The sequence below is a fragment of the Mus musculus genome, chromosome 4, assembly GCF_000001635.26.
Source record: "Mus musculus strain C57BL/6J chromosome 4, GRCm38.p6 C57BL/6J".
In the NCBI taxonomy this organism is placed as follows: Eukaryota; Metazoa; Chordata; class Mammalia; order Rodentia; family Muridae; genus Mus; species Mus musculus.
The window spans coordinates 81,251,471-81,257,655 of record NC_000070.6 but is presented as its reverse complement, the minus strand read 5'-3'; positions in this window follow the sequence as shown (position 1 = coordinate 81,257,655).

Below are 6,185 nucleotides of genomic sequence, written 5' to 3'. Positions count from 1 at the left end.
GGAGCTAAAGAGATCTGCAACTCTGTAGGTGGAACAACTTTATGAACTAACCAGTACCCCGGAGCTCTTGACTCTAGCTGCATATGTATCAAAAGATGGCCTAGTCGGCCATCACTGGGAAGAGAGGCCCTTCGGACACACAAACTTTATATGCCCCAGTACAGGGGAATGCCAGGGCCAAAATAATGAGAATGGGTGGGTAGGGAAGTGGGGTATGGGGGACTTTTGGGATAACATTGGAAATGTCATTGAGGAAAATATATAATAAAAAAAAAAAAGGAGATTCAGCATATAAGTGAATGAAAGCGAAAATCTGAACCAAAAAATCTGCAGAGGTAGGAGGAGCATAAACTCAAGGACATCTTGAACTAAAACATTAAATCCTGTCCCCAAACTTCTTGGAACAACCATGGCTAGAGAAGATGAGTAACAGAGCTGAGTGCGTGAAGTGTAGAACCTGCCGCACAGTATGTCTCAAGTGAAAATAAATAAATGTGTGCATTTTATACTCTCTGTCTCTCTCTGTGTCTCTGTCTCACTAACTGTCTGTGTCTCTCTGTCTCTGTCTGTTTCTCTGGTTGTGTGTCTGTGTATCTATCTGTTTGCGTGTGTATCTGTCTGTCTGTCTCCAAATCAAAGGATTCCTTTCCCTTTCTAGCTACCAAGGAAACAAGCAAAATTTCAATGTAGCCTCTGACCAAAACCAGAAACAAATAGTCAGGAAATTTGTGTTCCTGTTGAAGCATGCTTTCACTCTGCCAAGGATTTCAGAACAGGAAGGTCAAGGAGAAAACAACGGAATGGAAGGAGCAGAAGAGGAAGGAAAGAAAGAAGGAATTCTGCACTGTAGATACTAGGACGCAAAGCTTGTCCCAGATTGTCCATGGTGATAATTCCCAGTTGCTGGGCTTGTTTGCAATCGGTTTGCTATGACTCTGCCTCTTTTTCTACCTCACTGCTTGTGTAAAACCTGCCTTCTGGCAGAACTGTCTTACAAACTCCACAGATGACCAGTGTGCTTGCAGGTGAATGAATTGAATATGCTTAGTCACATGGGAAAAAATTCCTAACTCCTGCCTTGGTAAGTGGCCCACATCTGCTCATGTACTTGGGAAGTTGGAGTTGAGGACTACTGGGGCCCAGCAGCTCTAGACCAGCCTGGGAAACAGATAAACACGGGCTTCAAACAAACCAGCAGCAGCAGCAGCAACACCACCAACAAAGCCTACACAGAGCCTCCTGGAAGTGGGGTAGCATTTCCTTTCAGTTGAAAGCTTCTCTATGCCTGGCAAAAGGACTGTGGGGTTTTCCCTTTCCTTGTGCAAATGGGGCTTGCTTCTAAAGGCCATAATGTTCATCTTTTCATTTGAGAGTAATCAGGGATAGTAGGGTGTTCTGTTTTGGATTTGGTCTGACTATGACCTACAGGGGCATGTTTTGGAAACTTGGTCCCTTGTGTAGCAATGCTATGAGATGGTTGTGCCTTTAGTAGGTAAAACACAGAGGGAGGTAATAAGCTGTTGTAAACTCTGCCTTCTGAAGGACTTGATGAAGTTCTCTTGAGAGTCTGTTTAGTTCTCATGACAAGATTGTTATAAAGGGATATCCCTGATCTCTCTCTCTCTCTCTCTCTCTCTCTCTCTCTCTCTCTCTCTCTCTCTCTCTCTCTCTCTCTCTCTCATGTGTGTATGTATGTGTGTGTGTGTGGTGTGGTGTGTGTGTTCTCTTTGCTCAATTACATGCGCACATACACTGTCCCTCCCCCTGCTGTGTAGTCTTCAGTATTCCTTACTACATTGACCTGATGCACAGCTGAGATCATGTCATAATCTTCACCTTATGAGACTGTCATCTAGATAAACTTTTCTCTAACACATTTGGCCTCTGGTATTTCATTATAGTAAAGAAAAATTGACTAATAAAGGGGCATGGTAGTTGAAGATAGAAATTAGAACTTAATCTGCCACTGGTATAGTTAATGGAAAGATTCTGAGTATAGAACGAGTTGAAAAGGAAATAACTTTTCCCCCTTGAGCTTGGGTGGAGATTTGCAGTATTAGTTCAAAGAACGGGGCACCATGCGAAATCTGGCCAACAGCCTTTGTAAGTTTACCCAGTGTTCTTCCCATAAACCATACTTCTCTTTGTCTTACCATCTTTTCTCATAACTCTCCACTTACCACATCTAGGGCAGGAATTCCAAATGAAGACCCTAGTGTCATAGATAGCATGCTAAATACATATGTGGCTTCTCTGTTGCTAACCTGTCCTTTAGCACATGGACTCAAGGAAAATGTATTCTCTCTCTCTCTCATATATACCCAAAGCTCTCCAAAGCTCTCCTCACCCAGCGCTCAAACATGATGCCCTTTATATACTTTAGTATGCCTTGTATTTATTGCCAGCATCTCAGCATCCGCCATGATCTAGAAGGAGAGCAATGTTCAATCTTGTCTGGCTCTCTGCCCTCTCTTTATATGGGTTGGAAACATAGCTTGCGTTGACACCCTCTGCCTGTCCACTGATCCCCGTCTTTCCGAGTGAAGACCCTTTGGTCTTACACTAAATCTGTCTGGGTCTACTTGGTCTCGCCCCAAAAGTTTACTCAGAAAATGGATTAAGGTTTTTTTTTTGTTTGTTTTTGTTTTTGTTGTTGTTGTTGTTGTTGTTTTTGTTTTTCTTATGGTTGACTGAAGAGCAAACACTGCTTTGTGTACACTGATGAAATCAAGCTTCCTAGAGAAGCTAGAATTGGGGTGACTTGTACGTGTTTGAGGGAAGCCACATGCAGAGAAGGAGTGTGCAGATAGAGAAGAAAGGTTTTGGGCATTCTAATGCTGTACACTGACCTGCAGAGCCTCCTTAGAAGCTGAGTTTCTTTCCTACTGTGTGGCATAGATTTCCTCTGGTCTACATGTGTCCCTGAGAACATGTGTGGGGCTCATTTGTTCAGTCTTCCCACTTCCTGTTCCAGCTTGCCTCAGTCTGCTGATTGAGTGAGAAGTAAATGCTTTTATCTCATTAGTACTAGGGACACCTATTGCTTAGCTTTGGGTTTTTGCTTAATTTTTGGTCTTTTTTTTTTTTTTTTAACTTTTCCAAACCTGATTGGCATAGACTGCTTTTCTCTAAGAAGACCTTGTCCTCACCAGGCTACCGTTAGCCTCTCCTTCAGACCCTTTGCCTGCATTCCTTTACCTTTCACATGTCCTCTGCTTAATGAGATCTTATGCCCTGAAGCGTGTCATGTGTAAAATATATGAATACAGAGTATAATGAACACACGTGCTGATATATTTTTACTTCTTTAAAATAAATAAAAAATCCTATATGGATTTCAAAAATAAAATGTTTGAACATTAGTTTAACACAGAGATGTGGGTTTTTTGAGGAACATCAAAATACCAAACACAGTAACATATCATAATAACTCTTCATTGAATGGTAAATATAATTTTCCGAATATCTTTGATAAAAAATATCTGAAGGGATTAAAGTTCATAGCACTATGTTTCTGGAAACCCACCTCTTTGGCTCCAGCCTTTCATGTGAGCGGCATGGAGGAAACTGCCAGTGTGGTGGGCAATGAGGATACAGAGTGAGGACCGGAGAGGAAAATGATAGATAGATCAGCAATGGCTACTTGCTAAGTTGCAACAAGTAGTCCAGGTGATGCTGAAAAGTCAAAATGAGAGTACAAACCAGTCCTTTGATGGTCCCTGTGTCTAACTGGCTGTTCTCACGGTGTACATCTTTGCACGTGTGTGTGTGTGTGTGTGTGTGTGTGTGTGTGTGTGTACGCGTGCGTGCGTGCATGTGTGTGTGCGTGCGTGCGTGTGTGCGTGCGTGTGTGTGTGTGTGTGTGTGTGTTTGTTTTTGTGGTTGTTTTATTCTGATTCTCTGCCATCTTTATTGTCAAATTTCACTAAACACTGGCCATGCACTATAATGTGAATATGCTAATATTCCAAGCTAAATGATTGTCATGTCTGAACATTCTTCACTGTCAATAAGATTAAACAGTCAGGCGGAACACTGTGGCACCTGACCTGCTATCCCAACACTAAGGAGGCTGAGTAAGGAGGATCACGAATTTGAGGTGAGCCTGGGCTGCACGACAAAACACTGTCAACAACAACAACAACAACAAAATAAGAAATAATTTAGTTCCCTACTTTTATAAATGAGTTGAGTTTTTTAAATTGTCAACAATATATTGTAAAAGCTACCATTGAAAACTGTTTTCTAGCAAGTGATTTTTTATTTAACTCAAGTGTTTGGAAGTAGGTTTTTCTAAAGGATTAAATAATTTAATATGACCTCACCCTGTTCTAAGTCAAGGGAATTAGCAGCCAAGCATTAAGGGTGCACATTGGAAGCTGGGGTGACCAGGATGAATGAAGAGCAGCTGGGGCTGTCATTAGCATGTGCTTAGCTGCACTCTCCACAATCCAGACATTAGACCCGCCCAGCTTCCAGCCATCAGTGTATACATTTCCACCAGGAGGATCCTGAGATTGCTCAACTTCTACTGTCTTCACAGGGCAGGTCTCCGCAGGTGAGCAGCTTTCCCAGCGATTGTGTGTATGACTCAGAGTTGCTCTAGTGGCTGTGCCCATAGCAGTGTGAGGCAAGTTCCCATAGAATATTGCCACATGATAGTATTGAGACACTTAGAGGGAAAATAAAAGAGACTAAGCCAAAGAGGTATTTTGATGACTGTTGTGTTTAGTATTGATATGCTAACACACACTTGGTTCAATATCTGTGTCATAGTGATTGCAGTATCAGGTTCTGCACTGATTTAAGGTTTGGACAGCTTACACAGCATGCGTGCACTCTCATCACTTAAAGCGTGTGGCACTAGAAAGCAATGCTCTGACTGAATGGACAGCAAAAACATAAAAATAAAAATGGGTGAACTTGAGGCTAGTGCTGGCCACCATTAATGTGTTTATTTATATGGGTGAGCTCATAATGTATGTTTCAAAGGAAACATTAGAAACAGAAAAGTTAGAATTATCTACAGTAAATAAAAATGATAGACAAGAAGCTATTACACCCACATTAAAATATTTGGCTCCCTGGGGACTGTCAGCCTCAGCCAGTGATAGTTTGCACATATACAGTGCAACAGTGACCCCATTAGGCAGAGTTTCTCTTCCTTTTCTACCTTTCCAGGTGGACAAAAGGAAGAGATGCAGGCAATTGGGCAAAATAGGGGTGTTTAGAATGTGCCAAGGAGGGAGGTGAGATTTTAGCATTATCGTCATAGTGCCAATGATATTTAGCAAGTTCTTACTCAATAACATAAATTATTGAATTTGAATAATCAAAATTCCTGAAGGACAAGCCATATCTCTACGGTCCCCGAGGATACCGGCATAAAGTTGTCTTTAATTAAATGTACTTGAAATTCTCTAAAGTAAACCCGGGAGAGAAACTAAAACAAATCCACTGAGGAAGTTGCACTTCTGAGGTCGAACCACTAGAGGGCAGGAGAGCCCTGCTACTTTTGTTTTGCAACAGTCCTCTGGACACTGAGCCCCTCACCACTTGCCCTTGCCTGGTCCCCACCTCATGACTGGTTAAATGGTCTCTGCAGAAAGGGTCTCCAATCTTATTTCTAAAGTACCAGGCCTTTACAGTTCCCCAGGGACTTGTACAGAAGCAGAAAGCAAGTATGTATTTTACAGATTACATTGTTTCTGCTTTTGTGGAACTTTGTTTTTTGCTCTGGAGAAAAAAAAGGATAGAGCCACAGGCTTACAAGGTTTGTCCTTCCTTCCTTCCTTCCTTCCTTCCTTCCTTCCTTCCTTCCTTCCTTCCTTCCTTCCTTCCTTCCTTCCTTCCTTCCTTCCTTCCTCCCTCCCTCCCTCCCTCCCTCCCTCCCTCCCTTCTTTCTTTCTTTCTTTCTTTCTTTCAGAAAAGACCAAATTAGCTAATTTTTTACAAATACCTTCTTTATGAAAATCTAATTTAAAATGGGACAGTTTTAAAGACAATTTTAAAATGTAGCTAATTGTATTCCAAACAAAATATTCCATATAAGAAAACTAAAAGAATATCCACACTAAGTGCCAATGCTCAGAAGCCAGACGTTTTATTAATATTACTACTACTTCACAGAATTTTTAAATTACTTTGAAAGCACATTTTATGGTTTTCTTTTCCCACCCTCTCAA